Raw genomic sequence first — 13,552 nt, forward strand, 5'->3', positions numbered from 1 at the left:
TTGGTAAAGGAAAGTGATTCATTCTCAAACTGTCCCTGAGACCCAATAATGACTGCACTGGTCTTCAAACTATATAGAGTAATAGGCTATAACAGTTCTTGGCCACATAATATGAAAATACTACTGAACCTTCAGTCTGAATTTCTTCACCTCCATAAACAACACGTTTTGCACAACTACTCACATTTAGTTGCTCACCAGCTCTGACCTTTGCAAAGGTACCTGCAGTCATAAAATTACAATTTGAACCAGTGTCTACTTTGAGGTCAGTGGATTTACCATTGATTCGAACAGTACAAAATACTTCATTTTTTGCAAATAAATCTACTGCATCTATCTTTTCACCAATCTCTGACACAACATCTACATAGAAACTGGACAGTTGCAGGTTTACCTTATCAGCTTGCCTTTTTAAGTGACCCTTCTTTGTAACTGTGTTAGGTCTACTTGAATTACAAAGTCTTTGAATATGGTTCCACTTCTTACATTTGTAGCATTGCTGACCAAATGCTATGCACTTTTGTCTTCTGGACTCATGGCTGGCACCAAAATTGTGACAGTTAACAATAAAGCTTGATTTGGGTTTTGCTGATTTACCCTTATACTGTACTGAGCAGCATCTGTTCTGCACTGGATAACCTTGATTATGCACTGAACATGTTCCTTTAACTGAACTGGTCTTGGAATTTGCTAGAAGACTATGGGTTTTACCTGGAAGTCCTGCAGGGGCTGCTGCTGCCATGTGCTTAGGCTAGCTTTTGCCTGTCACATGCTGCATGCTGTCTACATTATCTCTGGATCCTGTCGAAACTATGCTCTTATCACTAGCAAGCATACTTGTGTGCCTTTCTGTAAGTTCATGGATCTGACAAATCTCGATGGCTTTGCTCAGCGTCGTCACTGTCACAAAGCAAAATCTTTCTCACAGCAGCATTTTTAATACCACACACAAGTCTGTCCTTTATTAACTCATCTTTTAAATCACCATACTTAACACATTTTAGTTTTGTTACATAGGTCAGTAATATAAGTTGCAAAAGTTTTCCCTTGCTTTTGATGTCTCATGTAAAACAAATGCCTCTCTAATTTAGCATTAGTCTGGGGGTTACACATTTCTCTGAATTTGCACTTCAAACACTTGGGGGGGGGGGGGTCTTCCCTTGATTCAGCCTGCACAACAATACAATGAGTTTCTCCTTCACCTTCATACACTGCTGGTGCATATATAAATGAATGCTCCCTTTCAATGGCCTCTGACCCTGCTAGTTTTACCAAAATAAATTCCCTGGTGCATGCATCTTTATCAGAATAAGCTGCTTGTATAAATATATCCTACTATTGCTCAAATATTCTCCAATTATCTGCAATATTCTGATTAAATACAAGTGGTTGTGGCTTGAAAAATTCATCTGCCCTATTAACATATCTTATCTAAGACCTTAGCAAGTATACACAAACACACGCACTTATACATACACATACACATGTGCTTGAAATTTATGCCACTACTTGCAAGAGCACAGTAGGCCTCTGTATAACTGAACTTTACGAAATGAGTCTCCTGGGCACTGTAATACTCTGAAATCACTTTACTGTAAAAGTCACTTGTCTTGACATTATTTTACTGTATAAGCCATTTATCTTGAAATTATTTGATTGTAAAATTGATTTATCATCATTTAAAGAAATCTTTTGCATAATTGCATAGTGTGAATAAACTGGGCTATAGAAGCTGAGGACAAGAAGCATTTTGATCCAACTGTACTTTATGAATAAACTATTTCAAAGTAAGTGCAATTTGAAAAAAAAAACTGTTTTCAAGTAATTATACTTTGCAAAAGAACTGGGCAGAAGAAGCTCAGGGTGAGAAACAGTTTGATATAACTGCACTTTGAAAACAGCAGTACATAGCACACTGAAATTTCCCAAAATGGCTGCACTTTACCAAATACTCTGTACAGTGCAAGAAACACTCTGTAATGGCAGCACTCTGTGAATACACACCAATGCACAAGAAACTTATCAAAATGGCTGTATTGGACTGCACTTCATGAAATAGTTGCAATTCGCACACAACAAGCTCTTTGGAATAAATGTGCAGCAATAAACATACACTGTAAGCACTTTTACACATTTTGAGATAATTCATATAACTCTAGTTATGCTATTTAAGGCTTCAATCAATGCAAAGTAGTGATTTATGTGAAACACAGTAATTTGCCAAACACATGCAGCCGTCTTGCTCTATCTATGCTCAATGTACCCTTTTCTGCCCTTTCTGTTATATTTGTTTTGCTCATTTAATCTCGTGTCATGCCCATTACACTTTCTTGTGCTTGTTTTAACTCTAGACATGCTCGTTTTACTTTAAACATGCTAATTTTATCAAATAACCTCATTTCAAACATTTTGTTTGACCAAAGAACCTTTTTGTGCTTCTTGTTAGCTTAATAAATATTTCTGTGTGATTCGTTTGCTTAGTAATATGTTTTGTGCCCTTGCAATGCTCTGTTTTATCTCTTTTAATAAATAAATCTTTTGTATGTATTCTCTTTACCTTCAGCTTGCTTCTGGCCCTTTTTTGCTCACAGCGCACTTAATTTGTTTTCATCGTTACCTCTGCACCTCATGGCTCTGAAGAGTAGTCCTCACTATCCCGGTTCTGACACCATGTCATTCGCAGGTCAGAAAGAAACAGGCGAACATTGTGGGTTCTTGTTCAAGCAGCATTATTATATAGAAACACATCATAAATGAAATGAAGTAACTTTAACTCATAAACAAACTAGCTACCATGCACATAGATGTCATCACTCTGGCTGCACCTTCAAAATGGCACTGAAGATAACACGTGCTTTGAATTTATTTGAAAACACAGACTTAGAAATGCTTCTTAAAGGTTCATCACACCTGTTATTCTACACTAACCCTTGTAGAGTGGGCCTTGATTCTGCCAGGAATAGGTTTGTCATGGTGAGTATAACAAAAGGCAATAGCCTTGGACAACCTTTTGGAAATAATCTGTTTTGACACTGGTGGTCCCTTCTTCTTACCTTTACAAGAAATGAACAATGTATCTGAGGATTTGAAAGATTTAATTCTGTCAGAACAGTGTCTGTGGTGTCTGTGAACATCCAAGGTATTTAGTATCTTTTCTTCTCATTTTTAGGTTCAGGAAGGAAAATGGTGAGATGAGTAATTTGACTTAAAGTAAACTCGGATACCACTTTAGGCACAAAAGAAAGATTATTTCTCAAAGAACTCTGACCTTGTGGAAAATGAGGCCAAGTTGACTCACCATAACAGCTTTCAGCACAGATACCCTTCTTGCAGAATTCAGAGTGATCAACAAAACTGTTTTCCATGTTAAGAACCTCAAGTCAGCCAAACTAGATAGTTCAAATGACACTAGTGTTAGTTTCTCTAACACAAAATGAAGATCCCAAGGAGGAGCTACTGGTTTACTTGGAGGTCTGCTATGTAAAACCCCTTTCAAAAACATTTTGGCATGTTACTGCCTTGAAAGAGAAAGATCCAAAGGCAGACATGCTGAAATGGCTGATAAATTAACCTTGACAGAGGAATAAAAAAGGCCATATGATAGTAACTCACACAGATATTGTAAAAAAAGAAAAACTAGCTCAGTATGGGTGCTAGTTATTTTGTTGGCACCAATTAGAAAACATTTTCCATTTTCTAATATTTGATTTTCTAGTAGCAGGCTTTCTTGCCTTCATTAGTATCTGCTGCACATCCTCAGAAAACAGATACCTAAAAGGAATTAAGACCCAATCATCCAGTCAGTCAATTGAAGATGATTGATGTCAGGGTGTATCAAACACCCCTGTTCTTGTGTGAGTAGATCCATTCTGTGAGGAAGCTTGTGGTAACTTCCTCTGGCTATTTACAAAACAAAGGAGAGCCATGTTTACCTGGGCCTGAATGGAGTCACCACAATGATCTTGGAGAATTCCTTCTGAATCTTCAGAAGTACTCTGGATATTAGTGAAAAAATTCAGAAGGCATACTGCAACATTCCTGTACAAAGAAAAAAAAAAAAAAGAAAAGAAAAGGCATTTGTCTTCTAGGCCTTCTTGCATGGAGTCCTGGAACAGAATTTTGCCAGTTTATTGTTGCAGAGGAGGCAATGAAGTTTACTTGAGAAATTCCCCACAGATGGATCAAATCTTGAAAGATTCCTGGATGAAGTTTCCCTTTGTGAGGGTCTGTCTGGTCCTGTTCAGTTCATCTGCCCCACAGTTTTGATCTTACAGAATGTAGGATGGCTGTAGAGTGAGAATGTGCTGTGAAGCTATATCCCAAACTAACATAGCTAGTCTGCAAAAGGTGTACAAGTTGGTTCCCCCTTGCTTATTGATATACCACATCACCATAGTATTGTATGTAACCACTTGAAGAGGTCCCACGGACCAAAGATGGTTTAGAGAATTAAGTGCCTTGATCAGGGCAAGCATTTCCTTGATATTTATGTGATTGCATCTTTCCTTGGTGTCTCACATCCCTCACACTTTTATCTCTCCTGAAAATGCTCTCCAAGTAAAGTCTGAGGCATCTGTGGAGACCTTGGTTTAAGAATATCTGCTCTCTCCATCAAGTGATTTTTTTCTTCTGACGAACACCAATACTGGGCTGTGGAAAAATAAATGGTGCTAATACTGGGAACACAGAGACTTCAGATATGACTGTATGTTTCTCATGTGATGTCTTGCCAAGGGGTATCATGGGAATCATAGGTGCCATGAGACCAAAGGTCCAGGGGTATTCTGTCTCTCAGTGTGACTGAAGTCTGAGTGGAAAAACTTAGAAATAGATCTAAATAAAGACTTTTTTTTCCTGTGGAAGAAAAGCTCTTTGAAACGAGATGTCTAGTTGACATCCCAGGAACACAATCCTGTGTGAGGGAGTCAAGAAATACTATTGAATGCTCTGCTGGAATTCCAGCTTGTGCAAGAGATCTCTCACCCAAGAGAGAGAGATTCCTGACATTTTGAAAATGACTCTGTAAAGATAAACAATTCATCTAAATGCAGAAAAAATGTGGATACCCTATAACCTGCAATGAGTTATAACTAGAGTTAGACACTTTGGGAACATTTTGCTGGAGTCGATAGTCCAAAGGGTAAGACAGTGAACTGATAATGTGATCCACACACACAAACTTTAAGAAACACCTGAAGTCTGAATGAATATGAATGAGATGAAAAGCATGTTTTGAGTCTAGTGTTACCAGGAAACTTGAAAGAGGAAGAAAAGGCACAAGTTGTGAAGTGGCATCATTTTGAATTTAGGCAGTATCACAAACAGGTTTAGGAAACAAAGATCCAGAAATAGTCTCCAAGCATTTTCTTTCTTTCTTTGTAACTAGGAACATCTTTGAATAAAACCCTTCTCCACCAGGGATGGAGGAACTAGTCCTATCACTCCTTATGACAGCATGTGATGAAAAACAAGTGGAAACAAAACAGTCTGATCTGCAGGGTGAGGAATGACCTTCTGGAAAAGAAGAATTTCCTCCCACTGCCATCTGTAACCCTGAGGAATGATTTTTCAGAACTCATTTGTGCGAATCAGTCTGGTGCCAAAGACAAAAATGGAGATTCATACTTTATGGTAGAGAAAGATGGCCAGGGTGGGAGGAGGTCAGAAGATCTATTGAATTATCAGTCAGACTTGATGGAATGTCCTTATTTTTGTGAGGTTTGAGAGATCTTTTTAAAACCTTCTAGCCACTTCTTCTTAAATGTCTGTTTACCTGAATTCAGTTGAGACTGTTTATTCTGTCTTTTTGCCAAAAGTGGATGAGGAGAAAGAAACTTCCTTGGCCAATTTGGAAAAGGAGAGCTGAAAAATCTTAGAAATTGCCTGGATCAGCTTGCCCCTTTCACTACACTTTTTGATCACCTCTGTAGCAGAGGGGCCAAACACTAAATCTCTATCAAAGCGAGGATTTAAAATCTCATTTTTAACATCATCAAACAGGTTCTAATTATGCATCCAAGCAAACCTCCTTAAAACCGTACCAATGGCCATAGCCATGGAAGAAGAATCAGCAATATTATACACACACTGCAAACAATGAGTAGCAACCTGTGCAATGGAAGAAACTAAGTTATTTAGAGCAGATTCTGAATTTTCTACAGAAGAAACTGTAGAAAAGGCATTCCACATACATTCACAATATGTCAGAATAAGCATTAACATATGAGCCCGACAATTTAAAATTCAAAGTTGTAGAAGCATATAATTCTTCCATACCTATCAATAATTTTCACTTTCTTATTAGAAAGAGTAGGATTAGAATCAACTGTGTTTAGCAGCAGATGTGACAACTAAGGCTATAGCTGCTGGGTCAGATTTGGGAATAGTACATACAAATTTAAAAGACTGAAGAACTTTATACATACTATTCTGCCTTTTTAGGGACAGCTGGCTGACAATTAGCAAACTTGCAGACAGTAAGTCACATATCCTCTAAAGCTGGCAAGACAGGAGGAATGGGTGTAGGTTGTGGAAAATCCTTCTGTAACAACTCATATTATTTTTGAGGGACTGAGAAATCTCAGTATTCTCCCATTGAAAACAATGGGACAATCTAGCAATGGTCTCAGAGAAAGAGAACTCCCACAGGGAGAATCAGAAAGAGAGCTCTCCTCTATGCCTGAATTATAAATCTAAGGACAAAACCTTGTCCATCAATGCATCTTCCGATTCAGATTCAGAATCTTGAATCTCTTTAGGAATCTAAACTTTCCTCTTTTTTTCTTTTACTGGAAATTACTTTACAAGAAGGGCCGATAGCCTAAATCAAACCTGAAGCCAGCCCCAGTAAACTACTCCCTGGCAGGCTGTAGTCGCCTCACAGCAAGAGGTTCCCTGGTTCAATCTTTGGCTGAGGTGCCTTCTTTGCAGAGTCTGCATATCCTCCCTGCATTTGTGTGAGTTTCCTCCCATGTTACAAAGACGTGTATGGAGTGTTTCTGCCTGGGCCTCAGCTGAAAATTGGTTCATTCCAAGTTGGACTTTCCTGTTAAACAAATGTTAAATAATTAAATAAATAAGGCTACTGCAGCAGTGATAAATATGAAAAACATCTCAACATTCTTTGAAAATGCAAATAAACTCAATATTCCTTGAAATTGCACAGAAACTCAAAATTCTTTGAAAATGCATAGAAACTCAATAATCATTGAAAACACACATGCAGATGATAGTTTGTTAGCTGGTGTACAGGATTTACGATTTAGTCTCCTGTAATCAAGGTACAGGGTTTGAGTTTGAATAAGTTAACCAACCTACCATACACATACACACACACACACACACACACACACACACACACACACACACACACACACACACACACACACACACAAACATGGCAGTTCCCAAATCTCATGTTCCACTCCAACAGACACTATTATATGTGTACATACATGGCAATTTTCAAATTCCAACAGACCCTAATAAGAATGCACTCTGTCTGTGTCCTTAAAGAAGAAATGTAATACATCCAGAATTTGTTCTTAAAGAAGAAATGTAAATTTGGCAGCATCTTAGCCAGTGGGCCCTAGGCAACTGCCTAGGTCACCTAGTGCTGCATCTGGCTCTGTGGATGATACACTGATGAGCTGAAAGGCAGAAGTGAGACCTCAATCATTTTTGAGAAGTTAATGGTCTGAAAGTTAAAACATTCAAGCTTGAGTTTTCAAATTGTACAGAATTAATATCTAGAATGTGTCTGATACTGGAAAGAAATTTGTATTTCTGCAGATAATGTGAGCACCATTCATAATTGACTTCACTTCCATGTATGAAAAGCCTAGAGGAATTTTTCTAGTTTGAGAGAATGTTATGCAGATTTCATGGCTGTTCAATGTTTGTTGAAAGAAAACATTTCTTGGCAGTGGGATCAACTTGATTGAAATTATTTCAGTAACTTTAAAGAAGTGCTGACTTGCAGTAAGGTACCATTACTCTGTGATTAAAAGTTAGCAATGTCACTTACCTGTACTGCAAACAAACCAATAAAAATAAAACCATATCAAAAGAGTAATAAAGGCCACTGACAGCAATAAAGTTCCACAAAAAGGGGGTTTATTAACCCAGAAAAAGACAAATAAAGTAAGTGCTTTTGTCTTGCTTCAATGAACAAAACTTCCTCAGACAAAAAACTCTTCAAGAACACAACCATGTAAACAAATAAATAAAACCACATGACTACATTAATTAAGCCTTAAAAGGTATACTCCGAAAATACAATCGAAAATACAATCGTGGACAACCTTCTTTGATTTTTTAAAAAGACATATATAAAAAATATTGTATAAAATTGTAACACAATAATATTTAGCTACTAGGAAAGCATTTAGGTAATAGGAAAGCATAGTAACAAGATAACCTAACTAGACTAGACAAAATGAACTAATCCTAGTACATAAAAGAAGCAAAACAGTCATGCATTCACTTCATCTATTTATACAAAAATACACTTACACCATGTTACCTTTGAAACTCCTTAACATTAAAATACAGGCCAAGGAGCATGTATCATTCAAAGAGATGTAAAAACAAGGGCAATGTTTACAGGTGGCCAGATAGACCACACTTTTGGACCCATAATTAAATCTTTTGTTAATAGAATATCTTCCTCTAACAGTAAAGGTATTCCCAACTTCCATAAATCTGTGTATGCTGTACCTTTAAGAAGCATTTCTAGGTCTGTTGGTAAAGCTGACCGTAAGTTTAAGGACAGGGTTTATGATTAGACTTACAGTATTAAGAAACTAAAGTTAGAGAACACGTTGGCTAAGCACTTCCATGAACACTCTCAGCATAATTTTAGCTTTAGAGTCATAAGACCAGATAGAGCCGGACTCTAGGAGAAGATCATTCACTTTGAAATTAGAAGTATGTGAACTATTGTGGCAAATAAAATTAAATGCTTATAGCCCACCAGGTTTGAATGATACGTGCTCCTTGGCCTGTGTTTTAAAGTTAAGGAGTTTGCAAAGGTAACCTGGTGTAAGTGCATTTTTGTTTGTATAAATAGAGGAAGTGAATGCATGACTGAGCTTGTTTTAGGTACTAAGATTAGCTAATTCTGTCTAACCTAGTTAGTTTAACTTGTTACTATGCTTTCGTATTACCTAAATGCTTTCCTAGTACCTAAATATTGTTGTGTTTTTACAATTTTATACATTTTTTATATATGTCTTTTTAAAAAATCAAAGAAGGTTGTCCACAATTGTATTTTCAGAAGTATACCTTTTAAGGCTTAATTAATATAGTCATGTGATTTGATTTATTTGTTTAAATGGTTGTGTTAAAAAAAAAAAAAAAAAAAAAAAAAAAACATTTTTTTGCCTGAATCTCCTTGTATTCTGAATGTGCTTCTCAAACATTTTGGAAATATAGAGTATATTTCAGAGCATTTATTATAACTGTAATTGCCTTAATATTGCTACAACTCAAGTGATCTAGGTTGCACTGCATCTGAAGTGTTTGTGTGTTTTAGCTGCTTTTCTGTATATGTAGACTTCTCTGTTTCTTTAACTAAGCTCTGCAAAGTTATTTTATTGCATTCCTGCCTGTATTTCTGAGTTTTTTGCACTTTTAAAGTTTGTTTTTGCTTAGTTTAACTGGTAGGCTACACACTCAAGTGCGCTAGCCGAATTAAAGCATTTACTGTGTTTCTGTACCTAATTTCTGCTACTTTGTAAAAAAAAAAAAAAAGAAAAAGAAATATCCTTGTTTCCCACCTTTACTGAACTAGAATAGTCCAGTCTTCAGGTATTGCTGATCTCTGGGCTGTGTCATAGTTCCTGTGTTGCCGATATCCTTATTTGGATAGGAGGAAGCTTCTTTGTTCACCAGTGAGAGTGGGGAGCTCTGAGCAGCCTATCTGTCCCTTGAGGAGTGGTTCCAGCCCAGTGATTTGTAGCTTATTGGCCATTTTGGGCCATTTCCTATCTCTTTCTAACCCCCTGCTTTAAAGCCAGCTTTAGCGCGCTTTTGCGCTTGTAATTTAAAGTTTGTCCTGTTTGTTGCATTTACCTGTTGAGACTACACACTCAAGTGCGCTAGCCTGTGTTATATATTTATTGCATTTTCCTGCTGTTTGTTGCAAAAAAGAAAAAAAAGAAAAAAATATCCTTGTTTCCCGTCTTTCCTGACCTAGAGTAGTCCAAATACAGGCTTTGCTGTATTCTGGACTTTTGGAAAGTTCCTGTGTTGCCCATTTCCTTTCTTGGATAAAGGGAGGCTTCTTTGTTCACCAGTGGAAGTGGGGAGCTTAGAGCAGCCTATCTATCCCTGGAGGAGTGTTCCCAGCACAAGAATCTGGTAGTCTATTGGCAGTTTTGGGCCAATTTCTAGATCTTTCAAGTCCCCCTGTATAAAACCCGCTTTGGCGCGGTTTTTGCACTTGTTACTACTCAGCCAAGCTCCTTGTGGTTCTGCAGAGTGGTGCTAGCAGCAGAGAGGCTAAAAGAGCAACTGCTAACTTGATAAAAGTGTTTTTTTTTCCTGCTACTACCTGGGTGACTGTCCGATCTAGCTAAACTGCAAGTATTTCTGCTTCTTGGACTGTTTTAAACTGTTTAAAGTTGGTTTTGCACCTACACATTTAAAGTTTGTCCTGTTTGTTGCATATACCTGTTGAGGATAAACACTCAAGTGCGCTAGCCTGTGTTACATATTTATTGCATTTTCCTGCTGTTTGTTGCAAAAAAGAAAAAAAAAACAAAAAAATGATCCTTGTTTCCCGTCTTTCCTAACCTAGAGTAGTCCAAATACAGGCTTTTCTGTATTCTGGACTTTTTAAAGTTCCTGTGTTGCCCATTTCCTTTCTTGGATAAAGGGAGGCTTCTTTGTTCACCAGTGGCAGTGGGGAGCTTAGAGCAGCCTATCTATCCCTGGAGGAGTGTTCCCAGCACAAGAATCTTGTAGTCTATTGGCTGTTTTGGGCCAATTTCTAGCTCTTTCAAGTCCCCCTGTATAAAACCCGCTTTGGCGCGGTTGTTGCGCTTGTTACTACTCAGCCAAGCTCCTTGTGGTCCTGCAGAGTGGTGCTAGCAGCAGAGAGTCTAAAAGAGCGACTGCTAACCTGATAAAAGTGTTTTTTTCCTGCTACTATCTGAGCAAATGTCCGATCTAGCCAAGTATTTCTGCTTCTTGAACTGTTTTAAACTGTTTAAAGTTGTTTTTGCACCTGCACTTTTAAAGTTTGTCCAGTTTGTTGCATTTACCTGTTGAGGCTACACACTCAAGTGCACTAGCCTGTGTTACATATTTATTGCATTTTCCTGCTGTTTGTTGCAAAAAAGAAAAAAAAACAAAATAAAAATCCTTGTTTCCCATCTTTCCTGACCTAGAGTAGTCCAAATATAGGCTTTGCTGTATTCTGGACTTTTGGAAAGTTCCTGTGTTGCCCATTTCCTTTCTTGGATAAAGGGAGGCTTCTTTGTTCACCAGTGGCAGTGGGGAGCTTAGAGCAGCCTATCTATCCCTGGAGGAGTGTTTCCAGCACAAGAATCTGGTAGTCTATTGGCCGTTTTGGGCCAATTTCTAGCTCTTTCAAGTCCCCCTGTATAAAACCCGCTTTGGCGCGGCTTTGCATGATTTTGCGCATAGCGCAGTATCGGGCAGCTCCGTTTAATTGGGTTTAAACCATTCTCGGCTCCACAAAGTCTGCTCTTCACTTTTTCCCTTAGAACTGATCTAGTTCTCATAATAAACACCCTATTCCTACTCTAAAGCCTGGCACATGCTCACTAAAGCAATTATATAAGTCATCACTAAAACATTAAAAGCACTACACCCTCACAAACTCCCCTTGAGTACCTTACTCCCCATTGGCCCTTTTTTTCAATTATAAAGGAATTCCCAATACTATTCTAGCATGTCCAAAGGTCAGTTGTCAATCTCCTCTCTGGTCCAGCTGGTGAATCTGGGAATCTTGAGGCAATGTTACAACTGCCTCATGTACACAGACAACCCTCTCCTCCTCCCAACAAATTCCAACACATGTGAGAGATGCAATCATATAGCCAAACTGGAGACTAAGCTCCCTCAACTCAGTACTGGCGTAACCAGTCAGGAGGAGAAGGAAACCACACTCACTACAATTCCAGTCTCACATAGACCTACCACGACAGCAAACCAAACACATAAACACACAAAAACATACTCGGAGGCTCTAAATAAAAATCTGTCTAAGCAGCAGAGACCACCAAAGCAGACACCCACGCAACCGCTATCCCAAAATAAAACACGTGCAACACATAGCTCACAAAGCCAGTGTGCCGAACAGTCACAGCCCTTAAGGCTAAACAACACACCTGATACACTTGTAATAGGTGACTCTATCATCAGGCACACTGACGTCCCGCTCACCAGGCTGAACAAGGAGAAGGTTACGGTGAGCTGCCTGTTGGGCGCTAGGATCCGCCACATAACACAAGCACTCAAGTCACTCCAAGGCAAGTACAAATATGACTCAGTCATTGTCCATGCTGGTGTGAATGACCTGAGACGTACCTCCATGGACTACATGAAAAGAGACATAGAGGAGCTCTCTGAGCATGTAGCCCAGGCCGGTATGACTCTGACCTTGAGTAGCATCTTACCCTCACCAAGAATGATGCCACAATATGAAGACAAGATGATCAATTTCAACAATTGGCTTAAGTATTGGTGTCATTCAAAGGGGATCCAATGCCTGTCAGCCTGGGATGACATGCTCGACAAGCCACGATGCTTCACTAGGGACGGCTTGCACCTGTCACCCCTGGGCTTTCGGATATTGGCAAAGGCTCTTGCCACCCCATAGTGCCTTTTTTAGGCAAGGCTCAAAAGACAAACCCACCTCCATAGGTATCACAAGGGATAAGAAACTAAGAGTAATGGTACTCAATGCCAGAAGTCTAAACCTCAAGATGCACACACTCAAAACTCTCCTTAGCATGGAGAACATCGATATCTGTGCAGTAACAGAAACCTGGTTCAAGGCTCCCGAGAGCACCCCAGCACTACCAGGTTATACCTCATACCATGCTTTTCGGCCCCAAAACTTGGACCGAACCACAAAAAGACAGGGAGTATCAATATTTGTCAAAGATACCCACACCTCCAGGTTGGTGGCACAGCATGAAGCATCAGAGACTATCCATGTACAACTAACAGCGGGTAAAACTGCCTTCCAGTTTATAGCCTGCTACAGACCACTCTCCCAAACCCAGGAACCCCACTCAGCCTTCCTGAGAACATTGGAAAATATGAAGGTCTCTCCAAACACCATTATATTGGGCGACTTCAACTACCCAAACATAGACTGGGAGCATTATTCTAGCTCCAACACCCTAGCCCAAAGGTTCCTAGAATTTATAAACTAAAATGCTATGGAACAATTTGTTACCACTCCCACAAGAGGGGAAAACATACTGGACCTGATCATCGCCAACATGGGGGCTCTATGCTCAAGACCAGAAGTGTATCCCTCACTGGTAAGATCAGACCATAAACTACTCTCGCT

The sequence above is a fragment of the Protopterus annectens genome, chromosome 5.part0 (assembly GCF_019279795.1).
Source record: "Protopterus annectens isolate FY-2018-M chromosome 5.part0, PAN1.0, whole genome shotgun sequence".
NCBI classification, from domain to species: Eukaryota; Metazoa; Chordata; order Ceratodontiformes; family Protopteridae; genus Protopterus; species Protopterus annectens.